The sequence below is a fragment of the Argiope bruennichi genome, chromosome 3, assembly GCF_947563725.1.
Source record: "Argiope bruennichi chromosome 3, qqArgBrue1.1, whole genome shotgun sequence".
NCBI classification, from domain to species: Eukaryota; Metazoa; Arthropoda; class Arachnida; order Araneae; family Araneidae; genus Argiope; species Argiope bruennichi.
In genome coordinates this window covers 7,873,527-7,897,364 of record NC_079153.1, presented here as the reverse complement: position 1 = coordinate 7,897,364, position 23,838 = coordinate 7,873,527, and positions in this window count along the sequence as shown.

Here is a 23,838-nt window from a genome sequence, read left to right as displayed (position 1 = left end):
AATTTTTTACAAAAATAGATAATTTGAAAAAAGTGAGTTTGTTGTTAATATTTAAATTTATAGTGAAAAGAAGATGGATTTTTTTCAACACCTCTCCCCACACATAAACTTTGTCCTTTATCCCTTTCTTCACCAATTCATTTGTTTGGCAAGCATTATTTGTAGGGAGTTTTTTCTTTGTTTTCTTGTCCTCAAAGTTTCTTTGGTATGACCTGCCTTTCAATCAATATCGACGGAATTGAAAAATTGATTTTATTTGAAGAGGAAAGTAGGTTGAGCTGGGGATTGACAACTATTTCGTAAACAATTTACACAGTTTTCATGCATTTATTAATAGAAAATACAGTTCCAATAGAAAATAAAGAAACTGCAGCGATTAAATATCAATTAAATGCGTCATAATGCCATTAAAAACATGAATATATTCATACTGAATATATTCCAAAATAGCAGTTCATGTATGCAAAAATAAATAAATAAATAGTAATTGTTGAATAATTTAAATTGAAAAAAGAAAACTGTCCTTTATAGCATTACAAATATATTTTCAGTTATTGCTTTTCTGTAATCTATAATTTATGTTCTAATTATCGCAGACATAAAATGTAAACAGATTTAGGAGGCTCAAAAGAATATAAAGGTTTTCGGATAAAGTAGAAAAAATGTTCGATAACACTTTCGAATACAGACTTTTATCTTACTTTTCATCATTAATTCAAAATGTTTTCATATTACACACACACACACACACACACACACACACACACACACACACACACACACACACACACACACGTGTCTTCAGATACATGAATGGTTCTTCTATATAGCACGCTTGATGTAATTAAATAGCAAATGAAGATTCGTTTAGAAAATTTTTGACTTTATATATAACATAGTTAAGGTAAAAAAGAGAGAGACGTATAATATGAAAATCTCAAATTTAATTTCACAAAACAATCTTTTTTTAAATGACTGACGATTAATAAATCCAATTCTATTTTTATGTATTATAATGATATGTATACGTGTGTTATATGTATACGTGTGTGCCAAATGTGGCGTTACACCCGTAAAAGCGCATAATTAAGTTCTAAAATTTTGAATTTAAATTGTTGTCAAATGATTGACCATTCAAGAACTTTCAAATCCACAGGTGCTGGATGCAAAGGGAGTTAAAGATAGCCAAAGAAAATATAATAGACAAAAGAAATAAATAAAAGGAAAGCATGAAAAAAAAAATGGGTCGGAGGATTGAATGGCCTAATCCATAGACCTTACATAAACTACACAAGAACGTATTATTCAAACGTAAGTAGAACATACTAAAATTTATCAAATGTAGATGATCTTATGCTAGAAAAAAATAGAAAAAATAATGAAAATAAAATAAAAGAATTTTAAAGAAATGAGGGAATAAAATACATATAAATTATTGAAAAATAACTGGAAAATAAAAACATACATTCGCTTAGTCTTAGGTATAGTCCATGCTCATGATTAAAAGGATAGAAATAAAATTGATTTCGCATTTCTTTTATTGTATTCACTAGATACTATTCACTTTTAACAATACTTGATTTGCTTTATGCATACTTTGAATGGCTCATGCAATGATAGAATGCAATTTAAAGTTTGGTATTGTTAAAAGGCTTTAATACTTGAAGTATTAAAAGAAATGAAAAATGATACTCAACAAGGTATAGTCAACAAAGATTTCTTTTGTATTTGTTGCTTCGGAGAAGGCAGAGGCCAAAATAGAGAAGATTAGTCAAATACGGTAAAAATCCGAGAATATATTATTATTCCTTATTGAAAAAACTGCTTTCATTGTGATATAGGGAATCCAAGAGAACTTGGGATTCTAAAGTCAATTCTTATTTGATAAAATTTCCGAAATATTTTGTTGTGATTTAATAAATTTTCTCGAATGACGAAGAATAGGGCAATGAAAAATGTTGTGAGGAATGACATCATAATCATTACCAAATCTTCATCTACATAATCTCAATTTAGCCTTTAAGATAATGCGGGCAAAATGCATGGTTTATAGTTAATTGGGCTAAATATTTTTATCAATACATCTATTTTCTTTTTGACTGAAAAAAAGATGCTAGATGTAAAGCGTCCTTTTTGATTATTTTCCCATCTTGATTGTCATTCATTGATGAGAATTTTACTATGACGAGTTACAATTGTTGTTTCAAATTCTCCATGATGATATTATCTTGCAGATTTAATTGACACTGTTTTGACAACTTGGCAACCTTAAATCTATTTAAAACTTTAGCATTCTTGCTTCCCACGATTTACATGGGCGACATCATTTAATATGTCACCAACAATTACTCCAAGAATCTTCTTATTTCAGATACGCTCGATTCCTTTGTCAGCATATGCGAACAATACGAGGTTTAAGTGTTTATAATGCCCTTTTTTCCCTTTAGGAATTAGATGCACAATGTGACATTATAATTTTTGCTGCAATAATCATATTTTTCTAATTCTATTTTAACCAGATCTTGAATTTCGTGTTTTCCAGCTGCTGTCACAAACAGATAACAAATCTTTTGCATAAACAATCATTTTAGCATCTTCAAAATTAATTTGGAGTGTTTCACGTTAACATATACCAGACTCGTTCCCTATAAACGATTCGACTCTTTCCCTCCTCGTCGTTCATTTCTCTGCTTTTCTAATGGTATTTTTTGAATACTTAAATGATATTAAATTTTGGATTGCATGCCTTCATAAGTCCCATGCCTTTAATTTTAAAATTTATAATTGTATAAAGAGGATTGCCGTTTTACCTTAAATATTATTTTAGAAAAGGTTAATCATTAATAACACCTCTGTTCCTATGTATCTTATATGTTCATTTCTCTGACATAAAGTGACATTCATTTTTTTCTTTACTTTCAAACTTGAGCCTTAAGAAACATAAAATTTATTTTGATATTCTGTTTGCATGAAAATGAATTAAGAAAGAATGAAATGTAGTATACATGTTACCATATATTTTTCTATATTAATTCTAAATGAAAAAAAATACATACACTGCAATTTGAAAAAAAGTTTGTAATTATTAATTATTTAGTCATTTGGCATAAATATTTGCATAATTATCATTGACTTCCATTTTAAATCAAATGTGATGTAAAATATCAATATTATTACACTTCTATAGAATTTGTACGTATTTTATTCCATAAATACACAAATCACCATATTTTAAATTCAAATATTGCTAGTTCATGCAAAATTTCTTTGCATGGTTATTTTATATAATGTGAGTCATGAAAAGAATTTAGTTAAAAAAACGTTTTATTTATTGCAGTTTATTGAAAAATATTTTAACAATACACTATTAAAAATATGTATACTTTTTAATTTGAAGCAAGAGTCCAAATAGGAACATGTTTTGAACAAAGAATATGCAGGTTCTATACACATTCTATATTTATGATGTGTCAAAAGGAAAAGAATACATTCTTCTATTCTCTAAATATTTGTATCGTATATTCATGAAGATGAATAAACTTTTTATTATTAATGTAAACGAAAACAATACAAGACGAATTTTAATAAAATTAGGATCCATAAATATCTAAGTTTTCTTGTGAAGCATAAAAAATTCAGTTTTTAAAATGCATTGCATAAATAAATGAGAAATTCTACAAAGAATAGATACTATACAGAATATTCACATTATATAAAACATTATTAAAATTTTTTAAAAATTATATTAAATAAATAATGATGAAATTATAAGCTGAACTATGAATAAACATTAAAATTATTCAAAAATATACTATTTCAACTCTTTGTATTTTCCTTCCTTGACCTGAAATATCGAAAATTGTTAAAAATGTCATTTAAATGTCATAAGAAGAAAAATACAACACTCATAAATGCGGTGTTTTAAAAATCTATATGCATATAAAATTTTTGATTTTTACTGAAAAAATCATTAAAATAATTGAAATCACAATACCTCTTTTAATATATTAAAATAAATATCAAACGAAGAGCATTATTTGACTGTAAGCTGCTTAGAACAATTTTTTACTTTCTGATTTCGACTTTTTATTCAGGGTATAGTAATATTTTAGTAAATTAATGAAAAGGATTAAAAATAATTCTCTGTATTCTGATATAAATAAAAAACACACATTTTAGTATGCATTATATGCATGTAATAAATAAATATCTATTTGAATACTCAAGAGCATTCACTAGACTACGGCGCTTGAAGCATATTTCCAAAAAAAAATTGTATATAATAAGTATGTTCACTGTTAATTTTTTTTTTTTTTTTGCAAATTTTAAATCTAATACTTTACTATTTTCATTTCTGTTTATATAAGCTGCTAATGTCTATCAAAGTTAATGTTGGTACAAATTAAAATGCTAATTACAGTTATAAAAACATTCTTTACATTCAGATGTTTTGATATTCAGATTCATTTTTATGCAGACCTTCAATTTTCTGGATGAATTGTTAAAAGCTATATCATGATTATATTTATGTTGTGGTGGGCTAAAAAACTGTCGGTGAGTACTGGAAAACTGCATTAGAGATATAAGAGCTCTTGTGAAGATTTTTCTGAAATTTTTCCTAGTAGCTAAGACAATTAGAACAAATTTCAGAAAAATCTTCACAAGAGCTCTTATATCTTTAGAGCTTTTTAAGGATAATTATTTATTTTGAAATTAAAGCTAATTTTATGTAAACTGTTTGGAAAGAGTTTTTATTAGAATGTTTTTAGGCCAACAAAAATTTCGTGAAAGTAGAATTTAATAAATAATTGAGTTTTCTTTTTAATTTTTGTATTTAATTTTGCCTAATGTGATGAACGAAAAAAAGAACTAATGACATTTTAGAACCGCAATTGTTATTTTAAATTTATTTTAAACTTACGGCTTTACTCATTGTATTAATATTCGTTTCAATCTTCGAAAGTTATAGTTGTTCCTATTAAATTGCTAATTACAAAAAAAACAAAAAAACATTCTTAACATTCAGAGGTTTTTATATTAAGATACATTTTTGTGCAAATCTTGAGTTTTCAAGATGCATTCTTAAAATCCATATCATGTTGGATATTTATGATGTGGTGGGCTAAAAATTTCTGAAATTTTTCATAGTAGCTAAAATTATTAAAAAACACTATCTTTTTAATTTGAAATTAAAGCTAATTTCACATAAACTTATTGGAAAGAGTTTTTATTTCCATATTTTTAGGACAAAAAAAAATTTGAGAGATAAATTTGATAAATAATAATTGTTTTTCCCCCTTTTTGTATTTAAATTTGTCTAATGTGATTAACAAATGAAATTTTTGAATTTCAATTGTTATTTTCAATGTTTTTTTTTAGTTTCCACTTTTACTCTTTGCATTAATATTCATTTTAGTAGTTTTATATTCATTTTCGATCTGCAATTAATATTAGCCATTTCTCTTTCGAAAATAGATATTTAGGAAACGGTTTATTTCTTTTAGTAATTAATTTTGTTTCTTGAGATAAATAAAGCATAAGAGCGGTTTTCATAATAAACACTTTTTATAATAAAATTGAAAAAAATAACTCTACATTACTTTTCTCACAGTTAAGTTGCTTCATACCATTGGAAACCAGCGCCAAACAACCATATTAATACAATTTTTAAATACATCATGTATCAAATGAAGAAGAAAGTTATGATGATCTAACTGTCAGAATTTAAATGACACTTTTTTTCCATCTAGGGCGTCAATGGCAATCTTGATGGCATTTTCTTCATCAGGTTTTAATAATGCCAAATAAAATTATTACAATAAGTACTATTCAGTTTGGTTATTCAGAAAGTAAGTAAATAAATTACTAAATTACTTTTGATATTAAAGCGTAAAATTATTAAGAAAGTCACAGACATCTTTGTTAAAAATTATGTTTAATATACTTGAGAATTATTTGAGAAAATGTTAGTTTGAGCTTTCAACAGGATAAAAAGCCTGCATTAATTCTTAAACACCCTGCATCGCATTCTAATGATGCCACTTTGTCACTGAAACATAAGAATAAAATTAACCGGATAATTCTTTTAAGAATAATATTGAATAAAGCACGCACTTTAAAAGCATGACGTCTGGAAATAAAGAACCGAAACGTGACGAACTGAATGGGTTGCTTATAAAATTATCAATTAAATTAGTTAATTTTTTTTCCCAGAATACCTGATTTTCGAAGATTTATCATTTAAAAATAAGCAATATATATTCCACATTTTATAAAGGTGTATTAAGATTTGACTATACGTTAAGTCTTTCTTTCTTTCCTTACTTTCAAATGAGCCTTTAGAAAATAATATCACGTACCGCTTTTGGAAGAAAAATGGAAATATAATGATTTGAAATACTAATGAGGTTTTCCTCTCATTTCTAAGAATTTTCATGTTCAGGTACCTTAAAATACTGGAGCATCTGAACTTCCCTTTCAAAGATTAGAAAAATTCATTATCCTTTCAAAAACAGCAATGACAACCCTTGTTCTTAAGGGGTTGAAATACAAAGAAAAAGGAAACTGATGGCTGTTAGGCTCGGACATCCTTTCAGAAAATCCTTTCTTCCACATCCTTTCAGTTCTAGTTTTCCCTTGTCAAATCTTCTTGTCACCCCTCTCAACCCATCTGAGAAAGAATATTTTAGTATCAATTACAAACGCCTCAGGTATTCAATCTTTCAAAAGTGAAAGGAAATTTAACAATGATATCTAGGAGTCTTGGGCGCTAGCAACAGTTTCATTGGGCGGGCATTTTGGGCCTTTTGGCGTTAATAGAGTTAAGAGAATCGATGCTTTCTGTCCTTAAATTTTTTCTTCTTCATTTTAGTAACTATGTTTTATTTAATTTCATAAGAATTTTTTAACCATACGTTATTCTGAAATATATATAACAGAAGAATGTGCATTAATTCCTCTCACAACGTAATTTCCTGCCCTCATGAAAAACAAATAAGGAATAAAGAATCATAAGATAATTATATTAAATTTTATCTAAAGCTTAAAAATTTCACTTGGGGGTTTCAATTAATATTTTTGATTGCAAAGTGTTGAAGAAGAAAACGCAAAATATCAATTAAATAGTGTTAAATGTTTTATAAAAAATATTTTGATAGAAATCAATTATATTTTTTATCATTTGAATTTATTAAAATTATTGGCGTTTTTACTGATGATTGATATTAAAGATATTAAAGATTGATATTGATATTAATAATAATAAATATTAAGATTGTTCAATGTTGGTTCAAAAACTGATTAATAAAGTGCTTAGAAAGTCAAGTTTAGGGGAAAATATAGGCAAATATAGAATAGGCAGGCAATGGAAAGGCAATATATGAACAAAAGTCTTGAAAAACTTAGCCAAATAATAATAAAATATAATGAAATTTTTTTGGGGAATAAAGTTAATAGTTTTATTGTTATTCACTTCCTGAATAAATCGAATTTGATTTTATATTTCGATACCATTTCAGGCACGGTTTAAATAGGTATTAAAATTTTTAGGCAGTATTTATTTCAAATGGATGAAAAGTTTAAAAAAATGGAATTAAATATATTTTGATATTATTTTTAATAAAATAAAACAAGTTTGTAATTTTCAATTTTTGAGTTATTATATTCGAAACTGTAAATAAACATAGGTATTAATCAAAAGCTTTTTAATGAAATTTCATTATCTTTTTTCCGTAAAAACAGTTTTATTTTTTGAACGCAGACTTACATATCATAAAATTATTTTTTTATTTTCTAACTTGATGCATTATCTGCCTACAGCAAACATTTCCTATTTTTCTATACAAAAAGTAAAAATAAAAATTATGTTAGGATAAAATAATAGTTTCTCTTATTGCGGATTTATGTTTGAATATTCTACAGGTTTTTTTTAAAACAGGAATAACAACTTAAGGAAATAATATAAATTTTTATGGCAAGGAAGTCTTTTATTTAAATAAGCAGCTTAGAAACAAGTAAAAAAATATTTTCACTCAAGAATTCATCCGAAACTTTTATCTCATATTTTATTCTTTTCCAAAGTCTTTGTTACTTTTTACAAGAACACTTAATTCAGCAATTCAATTAATTAGTTCTTTTTAGTCAAAAAATTATTATTATGCACAGTAAAAAAATGAAACGAATGTTGGAAAGTTACTTAATTATCTCGGTGTTTTGTTCGAGAGTTTGAAGTTGTTTTATACGCAATACCTCATTTGTATAATTATTTTTTTTATTTGCATAGCTAGTATCTGTACTTTCAATTTATCTTTCGAAATAACTTACATAAAAATTTTTTTTTTATATCCGAATTTCGGAAACAAATTTTAACTCCATGGGATGGGCAAATTATCTGAGTATTTAAGATATTTTTTTTTACTTTATAAACCAGGAATTAAATTTATTATTTTTTTTGTTTGCGTTACATGGCATGATTTTTATTTTTAATCATAATATTTTTCCTCGCAAATTTTCTTATAACTTAGAAAGCTTGATACATTTAGTTTAATGCTCTAAGTTATTACTTTCTAAATTAAAATTTAAATCATTTATATTCACAATTGTAGTAAACTCATGATTTCACAAGAAGAAAAAAAACTTATACGGCCTAATTAATTTCCTCTCTCTATATATCAATGATCGTTTCATATATCATTTTCTTTTAACAACAATTTATGATTAATGGTAAATAATTATAATTATGCTTATCACAAAAATTATGAATGTTCTCCAAATGTGTGCAAAAAATTGTGGAACATCATTTTTCCGTGACAAAGGATACTTGTTTTTCACAGAAGTCTCTTGTGATGTTTATGCATTTATTAGTAGTACGATATATTAATTCCTTCAAAACAGGCACTTGTTTCAGCAATTACCTTTCCGTTCGATGACTAGTCGTTTTTTTTCCAGATTTTTGATAATAGAACTATAATTAAAGAAATAGGGAGATATTGGTTGTATAAATCATTTTTCTTTGTGTTTATAATTGTAGAAATGTGAGCTGATACAATATCACGGTGTAAAATATTTTCTTTATTGCTCAATAAAGTCGCTTTCACTCCATTTCACGCAAAGAAGCTGATTCAGTAAAAATAATAAAACGTTTCCGTTTTTAAAATTCGTAATGAAATTTATTTTTAAAGGCAAAATTAATAAAGATTCTGTTTTAAAATTTCTAAAAATAATTCCATAGGTGGATGATTTCATTTTTACTATAAAAGTGCAAAAAATTTCATTAATTTTTACATCGAATAGCTTCATGTAAAATTTGTAAAGACATTTTTTAAAGGCAAAATTAATGAAGATTCTGTTTCGAAATTTTTATAAATATACGCAAAGCTGGACAGTTTCATTTTTATTATCTAAGCATTAAATTAGAGGCCGGGATAGCCTGGTTGGTAGAGCGTCGGATTCGCGTCCCTTAGGTTGCGAGTTCGAACCCCGCCGGCCGAAGATTCCCCGCTTGTTTGGTGGCTGACGCGCGTTAAATCTGTCGTGGGCACAAAGTCCTGCATGTCGAGAGTAATACCACTGGGGGTACTGGATCAGGGGTCATCGTTCTCTGATTCAGGTCTAAATTACGATCTGTGGATGAGTGAATGAAGTCCGCCCCGTAAAAAGGGTTGTGAAGTGTGTGTAGCTAAGTCGTACTCATGGCCCTAGATGGCGCTACTATTGAAACAGGAGGCGTTCTCCATGAGGCTTAAATCGGCTGTCTTCGACAGCGGGCTTGTCCATGGCAAGTGCCATTAGAAACAACAACAACAACAAGCATTAAATGCAAACATTTTCTTAAAGTTTATGTCCAATGACTTAATGTGACAATTTCTTTGAGCTTTTGTTTTGTATAATTGAATTCATATTGCAAAATGAGTGAATATCGTACAACAAATTACATAAAATATAATTATTTACTTCACTAGACCATTGTAATACATGTATTTCTTTTATTAAAGATAAGCAATTTAGCCATGGTGTCCTGAATTGAAAAAAACATATATTAAATCATGTTTGCCTTAAATAAAGTTGATTTTTGAATTAACAATATAGATATTGTAAAGGTCATAGAAATCTTTTGTCTTGTATTTATTTTTTAGAAAATATCATATTTCTTATTTATTTCATATCATACAGAAGCGTGCTCAAAGCGTGCTTTCTAGGTTTGTATTAATATTTAACTTTTTTTTTCCCTTGAGCTTTTATCAATGTGATGGCAATTCGTTGATAAAAGCTAATTTTTCTCAACCTAACGTGCTCGTGCAAGTTACATTTTATTTTTATTTAGCGCAAAATAAACTATTAAAAAGTATAAATAAAATATTTTTTAAAAAATTCCTTAAAAATTTTCGTTTTAACAATTTCTTAAAAATAGAAACTTAATTTATGGGTAAAAACATTGGTATCATCAAAAATAATTTTTTTGAACTTGATGTAAAAATCATTTTTGAGCAATAATACTTTTGGAAGTTATTGAGGAAAAAGAACAAAATGTCACTTAAATTTTAATTAATCTTAATTCCAATTAACAATTCAAAAAAAAAATTGCTCCGAGTTGTACATTTCCGACCTCCGAGATATACATGGGTCGAATTTGGTGGTTGTAGGTCAAGCTGCCTAGCCTGTAGAGAGGCAACACACACACACACACACACACACCTTCAGCTTTATTATAAGTATAGACAATTCCTTTTCCGCACGTTAAACAAATTTTTAATTTTTTTTGGCCTATTTTAAAATTTGAATGGTTTTGATACCTAAAATGAATAATTCTTTAACTATTTTATCTATGACTTTATACAAGAATGACTCAAAATGTACATTCAAATTTTCGATTTGGTTTAATGCGCGAAATTTATGATGTTATGTTCATAGTTCTCTGAATTTTTTACGATTCCTTTGATATTTTCTTTCAGGTGTTGCAAGAGGCTACGAAAGAGGATGTCGAGAGAATGGGTAATAAGCGACACATGTGATTAAAATTCCCGCATATACCAATTTTGCAAATGAAAACACGCCAAATATCTGATGCAAAAACTAACAGATGAATCTTAGATTAAAAGGGATACAATTCAAGACAGCTTTCCAGTTAATAAGAGATTTAATTTTCCATTCATGAGAATGATCTGTAATATGTCTCAAATCGGATCAATTTAAATAAATGAAATCATTTCAGAAAACACATTTGTGACATATGACTGCAATTGAATAAAATAAATAAAATGCGATCTGCAATATTATAAAGAACTATTCAATAACGATATTCGCAACAACTACATAAGATAATGACAAATTGCATATGTAACGAACGATTAATCTAACTAGCACTACACGATACTACATAAACTTAATGTGCGCGATAAATTAATTTGAAAGGAATTGGTTACATTAAAGAGGAAAAATTCAGTATCACATAAAATCTCATTTTGGAGATTCTTTATATAAAACGGTTCTGAGATTCTTACAAGGGAAAATGTCTTAGAAACACACTTGCACATATGTATGCAAGCACAAGACTATCAAACATTAAACAGCTTCAAAGAATCTGGATTATAAAGATAAGAATGTATTCTTTTTTTTCCTTGCATAGCTTCGGCTTCGTCGCTAGAAAATTTCAAGTGTACTTATGACGCTGCGATATTTTCATGTTTTTAAATGGCGCGAAATAGGAATATGACACAAAAAAAAAATACTTTCCAAAAATTTATCGCTGATTATAACGGAGCTGTTTGAGGTTCCTATATTTTGTTTCAGATGACCAGCGTTGAATGTTTTAAAATCATACTTTTTTCTTAAATCGCCGTTATCTTCAATGGATCGCACTTAAGCGTTGAATAAAAGACATTTTGAGAGAGCTTATTTGCGAGATGCAATCAGATATAAAATAAAAAATTGCTACATTGAAATTATTTATTAAACATAATTGTTTCTTCTAGTATCGCATTGCGATGATTATCGAGGGGTTGAATTATTTTTAATCAGAGAATAACTGATTTTGTTAACTTATTTATTTTTTATTTTAAGATTTTTTGAATGGAAAATAGATGTTGTTTACAGCGTGCTTCTATTTTTTAAAATCATTTTAGATTGCTTTTGTAGATAAAGCTTTATGCCTGAAACAGATAATTAAATTGCTTGTTATTATCTTGTTATCCGTTTATTTTTAAAAAATAGCAACGATAGATAGTGAAGAATAGAATTGTGTAATTTAATATTTATTGAAAATAAACACTCCTACGCAATTATGTCGGGAAAATAATTTATTTTTTTACTAAGAATTAAAATTATCAAGAGATGTCATTCATTTTTTAAAGTTTAATTTTTCTCGTTTAAACAAAAAAAAAAAAAAAAAAAAAAAAAAAAAAAAAAAAATATTTTGAATCATTTATTGGAACTATAAAAATAATACTTTAATTTACTTCCTTTGAAAAATACATAAAATCATTCATTTTAAGTTTGGAAAACATTATACCTATTTGGAATAACATGAAACTTTTATAGTCCTTTGATGTTAATAACCCAGCATTGTGAATAATTTTTTAATTGCTAAATTTAGTTACATTAATGTGCGCTTTAAAGCAACATTAGGGTTATTTAGAAATAGACCAGGTAATTTTGAACCATGCATAGATGATGAGGATGGCACCCTGAGCTGATGCTCTTTCCTCCGAGCCCCCTCTCTGCAACCGTGGGAGGAAACTTGGCCTTGAAGGATTTGACGTACACCAGGCTCGGTTGCACGGCGGTTCCTTGGTGAAATCGGATCTCCAATATGGAGCCCTTCGATCCTGAAGCCGAGATCTAACCACCAGGCCACTGCTGCTTTATTCTTCTTAATATTAATAATTCTGTTAAATGATATGAAATGGTCCATTTCTTTAATAGACTTTGCATCTATTCGGTGATGAATGCCACGAAGTTTTCCTCTTTGCCTGAAATCAAATGGTAATTAAATAAGGATGGATAATTCCCAGGTTAAACAGAGAAAAGAATCTGAGATTGCTTGCAAGTTACTCCAGAGATTCATAAAGCAACAGACGGCTCTTTTCTAGTTGCCAAATTGGGAATATTTCTATTATGTAAAGAGTTCCAATGTCTGAAAATAGGTATTACATAGACATGTGAATACATTGAAGTGTTATAAAAGTTTCAAGATAGTATTACTGATAGTATTCTATAATTACACAGTTAAATATTAAATTTCTATCTCCATTTTTACATACCTTTTATGTTGACAAAATATTTATAAAATGAAATATTGATTGAGACATACTAAAGTACGCATAATGTGAAACACCAAATTTCCTATTAAAGATTTAGAAGAAACAACATGAAAGTTCATTAAAAAAAAAGTCTTGATCACTTTTATTGGTGTCTATTCTTATCTAGCAATAAAAATGAAGCGATTTATTTACACGCTAATTTTATCTGAATAATCATGCCTTCTAATAATAAAGCATAATTCTTCTTTTTTGCCTTATTTATTTAGTGTGCATATATTTTACATATATTCTAGTTTTATCTTTACCTTCATAAAATACTTCCAGCCGAAACTTCAATAAAGTATTTTTGAACAAGTAAAGTTTTTAAAACTTTAGTATCATCTGATTATGTGGAGCAATTTCAATGTTCTGTACATTAGTATTTTTTTATAGAATAAAAGAAATGAAATACTGTGTACAGAGTACTAACAATGTCACCAGCAAACTTCAAGCGTAAGTAGGGAAAAGAGAACAGAAATTTGCAAAGAATATGGAGTCAGAAATGCTAAGTAATAGCGATACTACATGAGTTTTTTTTTATCAAATAATTAAGTAAAAAAGGTTACAAAAATTTTATAAGTACTAACAAAATGCAACTCTGCAAGAGCACAACAGCTGTTTTATTGAATAATAACATGTAAAGCATGTATCGATGCATATTTCAAGTAATATCAACATTTAAATAAATTAACATTATTTCTGAAGTTTGAAGTTGATACTGCTTCTTACTTACCATTATTACATCTAAATGTTGCCTGCGACTTCTTATAACGTTGTTGACCTTGAAACAGGGTAGATTTCTTTAAAATTTTAAATAATCGTTCTTTATACTTTGCAATTATGCAATATATACTTTTACAAATTATTTAAAATGCGTCCTGCCGAGCATATTATCTAAAGACAGGTTTCTGAGTCTCCATTGTATTCCAATCCATTATTTTATTGCATCATTGAAATTCTTTTATAATTTGAAATAACCTTTTCTGTTTTACATTCCGCAAATTATTTTTAACTTTCAAAACGAATTAATCATCTCTCTATTGATATGCCTCAGAAAGGAAGGGAATATCAAGCACCAAACTTTCTACATTTCCTCCAAAATGTAGTGTTCTTTGTAAAATGGATGCCTTTTTTGCTAATAAGATTATGAAAGATCCCTAGTTCAATTTATCAATCGTTAATGTCACCCATGGGATCAACTCGTGATTCGTTTTTATTCTCGTTTCTATGATCGAATGAAGTTCAGTTTCTTCCAGCATATCCATCTAACCTTTTGAAAATGCATCGTTTAGTCTGTTTTGTACTCTTCATTTAAAGATGGCATTTGATAACATGTTTTATAGTAATCACGGTTTACAATTACCGTTACTTATTCGGAGAAAGAAAATTTTATTTATAATATTTCAGTATTAAATGTTACAGAATCCATATACACTGAAAATTCACTATCTGAAAAAACTCCATAAACATGTCACTATATTTTAAAATCCATTTTATGTCTTGCTATGTAGAAATTGTCACTGCCATAGCTTTACTCAAGGAGTTTGAACATGGATCTTCTTGCATCACAAGGTAAAAATATAATAATACGAAATTTCTTCAAAATTTTAACTTATTCTCTCTAATATATAAAAATGAATTTTTGTTTGTTCGTATTTTATGCTGCCCTAGCGTCGTTCATCTGATTGCGATAGAACTTTGCCAATTTATTGCTTGCACTTGAGCAAAGATTATAGGCATAATACAATTATTAGCATTTATTTTGAACACAGTAAAGTTTACAAACAAATCGCTTCATACGTTTTTATAATTTATTTTTTTTAATTGACAAAATATAAACAGTAAACGGCAAACGGCCTATGTCATTCGGTGTTAATAGTATATACATCAATTGTCAATAAAATTGTCATTTTATTTGTTGTCATTTGTCTATAAAATTGTCATTTTTTTTATTGATTGTCATCAACAATCAACACAATTTTTGTCATCGATGCCAATCAATGTGAGTGAAATGAAATCGAAAATATATCGTGTAAGGGCGATTTTAATTTCTTTTCTTTAATGAATAGTCATATACACAAGATATTGTCATTCAGCGTGCACAACATTTTGGCTGCAGCAAACCGCACATATTATTCAGTTTTTCTCACACATACAAAATAAAATTACTATTATCGATTCCGATTAAGGTAATATATATATATATATATATATATATATATATATATATATATATAACAAGAAAATACACAAATACAAACAAAAAATAAAACAAATTTCTCACATGCTAACGGTAACATACAGTAAATGATGTAATACAATTGAAGAAGCATGATCAATTAAAAACGAGATATTCACAATACAAATACAAAAGCATAAAAGTATGAATGCAAATATATGTAGGCAAATACACAGAAATAAGTCTAAATAATACAGGGAAAAATACTAAAAATATATGTGCAAAAGGAAATGAAAGATAATTTACTCTGTACAAAGGTTGATAAATGAGGAGTACAAGCTATATTGTTCTTTAGAAGGCAGTTCCTGAGTTTACGTTTTTCGCGAATAAATTTTAATGGAAATTTTCCTTTACAAACGATAATTTTTCTATTAATTCAGCGAACCGAGAAACGATACTTCGGCTATGCAAACTTATATCCTATTGACAAAAAAAAAAAAAAAAAAAAAAAATGCTACTGAAACATTTGTCTTTTAGTGGATCTACCAGAGCAGCACGTAGAAATAAGCAAATTCGAACTTCTCAAACAAACGACATGCGAGAAATGAAGCAGATCGTTTACGAATTGCAAACTATTCTTCAACTATTCTTCGGAGAAGAATAGAGAAGATGCACTCAATACACGCATTCCCACCAACATACCTTTCGCTTTCAAACGACTGCAGTTCCCCATTCGACTTGCATTCTCGATGATCATCAACGCGGCGGAAGGTCAATCACTTCAAGTGTGCCGATTGAACCTAAACAAATCCATGTTTTTCACATGGCCTGTTGTATGTTGGATGCTCACGAGTCAGACAGCCAAGAAATTTATTTGTTTTTACAGAAAACGGTAAAACAAAACGTATTGTCTACTCTAAAACATTTGAATAATAATAATAAAAAAAAAATTCTATAAATATTATTTACACTTCTTCTTCATATATCATTAAATTTTAATGAATGTATTCTTTGCCGATAAGAAAATAAATATCATTCATTCTATCATTCTTAATTAAACAAGATAGCTATTTCAAATTTCCAAAATTCCAAATTTTTCCAATATTTCCAAAATTATTTTTTATGCGGTATCAACGCGACGAGCACCAATTAGTAATAAACAAAAAAAATTATGAATATAATATAATACATTTCTCCTAGTTTTCAATTCTCTCCCCGCTCCACTACGACTTTTACTCACAGAAAGTTTCATACTGAGACAGGAATGTTCCAGATATGCTGGGGCTCGTCACTATCGGATTCCTAGCTTGAACGTGATTCGAGCAGATGATTTCATGATTAATTATTGTATTGAATGTAGCATACATTTCTAGGTATTCTGTTTTGCCCATATGTGACATTTAAGTTATAGTAAGTCTAATCAAAATTGATTTAAGCAGAGTTTTGGATATGTAACTTGAAATAGTTTTAGATGTCAACTTAGCATTCAGTTGGTATTGTGGTTTATGACATTTTTCACTAATGGCATCAAATAATTTACCACCTTCGTTAACAAAAAAAAAAAAATTACAATTATTTGGCTTATTAATCAAATATTATATATCACTCTACCAAACAAAGTTGCCTCCGAAAATAGAATATCTCAGTAATTTTTTTCCATTATACAAATGGATTACATTTAATTCCTATTTCATTAAAAGAGTTCCTTATAGACAAAACTGAATACCTTTTTACAAAATACAAAAAAAGCCAAACACTTTTAAGACTTGTGAAAAGCATTATTGAATGATTTTACAAGATCTGTTTGATATTTCTCACGGTAATGCCCCAAATATGATCAAAATACGAGAAGATAAAGAAGTTTCACTCTTTCAAAGATGATGGACTGGTAAAATGGGAAATGTAGACAAAATAACTTTTTAAAGAAAGGAACAAAGTTTTTTTGAAAAAAAAAGTTCGTTTCGAAAGAATGAAAGAACATGAAGAAGGAAAAAAATATTGCTATTTGAACAGATATACTTATTCCTTTGCATGAAGAGAAAAATGTATCGTCTGAAAGTGACAGTTGTTTTTCAAATAAAGAACTGCGAAGTTCCTCTTATAATAAACCATTCAAGAAAAGAAGTAGGAAGGCTATTCTGAGCAATAATGTCGCTACAAGTCTCAATGAAATAAAGATAAGAAATTAAAAGGCAGCTATTGTATTGACAAAAACACTTAAAAGTGTAAGGTTTGATTCGTTGGAGTACAGTGTGTGAGATTAAAAAACAAAGAAAATTAAACTGAAAATTGAAATAAACAAGTTCTCAATTTATTTTCCGTTGACAGCTCATTAAGACTGACAAATTTTAGAAATATTTTAGCTTGTAAAACTGTAATCTACCAATAACTATTCCAGGAAAAGGCGTTGACTATTGTCTTTCAATTCCAATATTTCCACCAGGAATAAGAGGAACAATAACTGTTACTTTTCACGAAGCAATTTGATCCTGGGGAATTACTGATTAAATAGAATATTTGGGTTTTGTTGCAAAATCAATTAACGCAAGATTATGAAGTGAAGCATGTATTTTACTGATAATGTGATGAACAAAGAGATATGTTTGATGGCTTGCTCTTATCATGTCTACGGAGTCATGCTAGTAGGAATTACTGTGAACAACAGCGATTTCAACAGAGCCTGATGTAATATATTAAAAAAATTAAGAAATTTTAGAATTAAGTCTATAAAATTGGTTTTCGTATTGTATTTGATGTTCCAACATATGAAAAAAGGTTCTTCTGTGTCTCAAATATCATCAAGTTTGCCGAACATCAACTTGAAGAGTTCCATCTTCGAAATGATTCCAAAGAATTGTTAATTGTTAGAGATGACCATCACATTTCTTGGGCGTATCCCCCCCCCAAAAAAAAAAAGAAAAGAAAGAATATGTTTTAGAGATCGAGGGTGATTATATCGTGCCTTAAGTATGGAAAAGGTAATTTATACTCTCAAAATATATTTATTGAGAAATCAATATATTTTGCAAGCAGGTTGAATCTGGAATTCGTGATACTTTCTCGTTTGTTAAAAAATATTATAAAATCTGATTTCAAACTAAATAATGTGCACATCTTCAAAAAAACTCTAAAAGAGTATATCAAATACAAAATTTCCATCTGCATAATAAACAAGTGCACTGGAAAATTTCTGGTATTTATCAGAGAAACTTAGAGATTTTGAATATTTAGACGACTATGTTTCTTAAGAAATGAAAAAGAAAATGATTAATGCTTTAAAAAAAAAGAACAATGATAAACTCTTGAAGAGGGGCCCAATTGACCCAGATGTAGTCCTCTAAAAGATTCTATGTGACTTCGTATCAACTAACACGATGGGAAAATATACCATCAGAGTTTTGCAAAAAACAATGACAGAATGGAAAGAGGAGGAATCCTGCATGAAATACAAAGGAATATTTGCTTCATTAAAATTGGTAAATATTGTAGCTGAATGTGGAATAACAATGATGAAAGTGTGCAACAAACTTCATAAAAAAAGATGAAGTTAAAAAACAATGCATCTTGACCAAACCAATTTAGAAATAAATAACAGGTCTTTAAAAAAGTCCGCTTTAATACTTAAAAAGTAAGTATATCAAATTTTTTTAATTACTTTTAAAACAATTTTTTTAATTACTTTTAAAACAATTTTTTTAATTACTTAAAAAAATGAAATTATTTTCTTTCATAAAGCAGATCAAATTAGCTGAGTGTCCAGTTGAAAATGTGTAAAAGAAATTTTGTCACTTATCTAAGTATTAATCAAACTTGAATTTAATTGTAAATAAAGAAATACTTTTGTAAAAAAATTAAAAAAGAAAAGCATTTTTTTAAAAAATTTTGATAGGGGCTATAAAAATGTCTTCTCTGCAATAATGTTTCAAAAAAATTTCACACACACACACACACACACACACACACACACACACACACACACACACACACACACACACACACACACACACACACACACACACACACACACACACACACACACACAATAATGAAAATACTTCATACTTTTTAGACAAAAATTTTAATTTTAATAGATGGAGCTTTCTGAGGGACTGGATAATCAAAACAGACAACGATTTCTTCTAAAAGACAAATAATATTTATGTCTCTTTCAGTTCATCACAACTAAAACCAATAACATTTGCACTGTATTTTCCTCTTGTTATTTGGCGAGGTTTGCATTTGAGATTCCTAGAACTGAAATTGGAGTGAATTGTTCCAAACGCGTTGAAATTATCCGAAATCGGAATACAATCATACACTGTCATATCAACAGATCTGCAGGAAAGAAAATTACTAGAGACATCTGCTACTGAATTCTTCTTTTTCTCCTCTAATGCAGGAAGATGGAAATCAATGTTGTCATAAATATTTCTTTGTACGTTTCTCTTCCGTTTTCTGCAGCACGAGCTAAAGTCTTCAGGAAAGCTAGTCATTTAAAGAGAGAGTAAAAAATAGTTTCTTTCTTTTGATAATCACATTTAAAATAGGAAGAGGATTTTCTCGTAGAACCAATTGCACCATGTTCAGAAGAGTCTTCGAAAATCATTAAAGGATTAGAGATAGTAAAATTAACGAATTTGTTTTATGTTGTTTCAACATTTATTAAAGGATATTTATCTATGATTTTCCTTTTAGAAATTTACATCTCAGCGTTATTGTTTAGTTTTTATGATATTAAAATAAAATAATGCAAATATTGTGGAACGTTATAAAAGGTATTATAGAAATAAATTTAAAAATGTTCTGAACTCTTTAAATTTTTTTAATTTTATAAGATAATGAAATTTGAAACTCCTTTCTATCTTCTGTGGGATTTCTCTTTTATGTCTACCCTCGCGTATGGATCTTATTTATTTTGTTGATATAGCAGTAAGAAGGAATTAGTCTTTTAAAATAGTAATTTAGAGCAAACAGTTTTGTTCCGTTGGTACGAATGGAAATCAAATGCTACGGAAACGTTATATAATTTTTTTTGATTTTATACCTAAGAAACCCAAACCTGTATTCAGGTTATAACCTTGTTTGTAATAAGAAAAAGAAAAATCTTCATTAAAGAAATGATAATTAGATAATATAGCATAATGCATAGTTGGCAAACATCAGATTGCCTATGAAAGCTCGACAAATGAGATTATATACAGCTATTTATTAACAAATAAATAGCTGCATCCAAATAACTATAACCCTTGTTATTTGGATGCAGTTAGCTAATACTTATTGAAATTTCGTTACACAATTTTGTTTGTTCTTATATCAAATGATATCGAGAAAAGATCAGAGTGGTTGCTACCTGTAACTCCGAACAAATTTGATTTCAAATTAGCTTACTGAGCCCACCAAAATGACAGTTAACAGAACATAGAGAGTTTACATAACAGAAAATATTAAAATTAGTCTTAATAATTTCAGAAGGGAAACATAATTTCATATTCAGGAGTTTATTCATATTTCCAATTTCTAAAATTGCTATCTGTTTGATCGCCATCTGCTTATTCTTTCCCCCCCCCCTCTTCATAACTCCTTTTCAAAATTTACATATTATATGTGTGTCTATGTAAACATAATTGGCCAAAAACAAGAAACTTTTGGAATTAACTTTATTTATTTTTCTACAGGAGTCAAAATCTGTACAAAGCAGAAACGGTAATAAAGATCGCGATACAAGAAAAGGTGAAAGAAAATTTCCCCTTAGTTATTTTACTATGAGATTCTGATTGGGATTTCTTTAACACTTGTAGACATAGGAAAAGGAAACTTAGATATATTTAAAAGGATGTCGTTAGGGATTTTTATCTCTTCGCTCGGAGATTGTAATATTCATCAGTTTTCCAGAGCACATTTTAGAAATATTTAAATAAAAAACGGATTTGGATGAAGAAATAAGAGAACACTTTAGAATGAAGTAATGTGACTAATTTAAGATAAAAATTGGAATGAATATATATATATATATATATATATATATATATATATATATATATATATATATATATATATATATATATATATATATATATATATATATATATATATATATATATATATATATATATATATATATATATATATATATTTATATATATATATATATATATATATATATATATATATATTTCTAGCGTGAATATAAAATTATTATTTGCTTATTGTTTTGTTCGAAACTTCATTTTTTATTGGTTTTTAAGTTTACTAGGAACTCAAAAGATTTAATACTTATTGAAAATAAGAATTTGGTTAAATAAAAATTAAAATAAATATTTTTGTAAGCATATTATCATTACTAATTCTTTTTGACTCCACAAATTACTATTTCCTGACACGCTCATCGATTTATTGAAATTTTTAATCTTTCACGTCTTAACCAAAAAAAAGCTAAATTAAAAGAAAAATGTCAGATGTTTTAAATCATTTCTGTTATTGACAAGCACAAAGTCTATATTTCATGAAAGGGAAATATTCGTTGCATAATCTGAGCTCGTTTTATAATGTTGTCATCTGTCATAAGTTTTCTGAAAGAATTTGAGATGAAAAACTTTGCTGTTGACGAAGAAACCAATTTTTTGACAAAGTCAGCACACGCCCTAACATTGTTGAATCCAGAATATTGGCAGTCAAAATCGCGGTGGAAACTGACAAGAAAGTTATTTATTATGAAAAAAGTTATGTATATCTTACTGGATCATTTATTAAATGTTGCTTTTACTGTCAAGAGAATCGAAAAAAATATTATATTTTATACGCTTTGTGGATTTCTATTAAAGTTGCAGGATTTACTTTATAATTTAATGCTTTTTTATGACAATCTAATAGGAGTGGCACGAAATACTTTTCACCACTGCGTTTAAAGCCTTATAAGTTGATCGAGCTCATTTATAGTATTTCCAATGGTAAAAGCCTTTTCTAAATAAATAATTAGATAATGATTAACAGAAATATTTTCTCGTAATTAAATGAAAGATAAAAAAAAAAACTATTCACTCATTTAACAAAATTTAAAGTAATAATATTTTATTGGTTTGCAAATATCTATATTTATAATTAAAATGCATATTACAAATAATTAGACTTTGCATCATTTAATTCTAGTTGTATTCTGTCAAAGAATTAAATTTCTGATTCATTAATCCTAAGTATATTAAATTTGTGAAAAACCATTAAAGTAATCATCGATTGGATTTTATGAATGTAGTTTTATGTTTCCGTTTCATTATCATGTTATAAGTAAAATCAGTAGCTATTTTAAAATGTCTGCCATTTTTATTTAAGCATGAGAAATTTTTAATTCGATATAATATTTATTACTTTGTCTAATCACATTCTGCCAAAATTCATGTTTGACATTCACTTGAGACGACGAGAATATCTGCAAGGTCGCTTCGATATCTTAATCCATGGAATAAGTTGCCAATAATTTTCAAGCTCTTTTAGATATGTTTTTGATACTAAACAAGCAGGAATTCATGAAATTTTGGTGGCAATTTCTCATTACAGGTCTGGAAGGTGAAATTGTAATTTATCATATCGACAGACCAGAGAGGTATTTTTTTTTCATTTCATTAAGTATTTCTTATTGGCATGTTTGATGTTGTACACCATTGCCATTATTTAGTATAAAATTTATTTTAAATTTCTTTCATAAATGGCCGTATAAAATTGATACCTTCTTTGAGGGAGATGTGATTTAACTGATACTCTTCCAACGATGACATTCAGAGAAATAACCATTTTGTTTAGTAAAAGAATATTGAACTTTTATTGCATGCAAACTAGACTAATCCAACAAAGTAATCACGGGGATGATCTCGAAGAACAACTACTATTTTATTGATTATTTAGACATTTATAAGAATAAGTATTCAGATTTCATTTATTATTAATGAAAATGCATCGAAAACTAAACTAAAATTCGTCGAAATGTTCCTCTCCATTTGCTAATCATTCCTGGTAAGATATTAAGGCATAACCGAAATTGGAATAATGGTTAAAACTCTCTTTCACAGCGGGATTAATAAGAAATTATTTTAATGTGATTCTTCTACTTATTCAATGCTTATGAAATGTTAGAATGTTTATTAAAATGATATAAAATATAAAACTAATTGTCAGAACACAATTACTTGTAGAAGTAATGTGCATTTCTCGATTTTGTTGCACATTTTTTTGAATATTTGATAAATAAACATAATTTATATAGAAACTTAAGTCAATTTCATTGGATTTTTAATTATTTTAATATTTCATCATGAATATGTAAGACATTTGCAATTTCCAAATGTTATTCTCTCCAAACTTCCTTTCCGATTC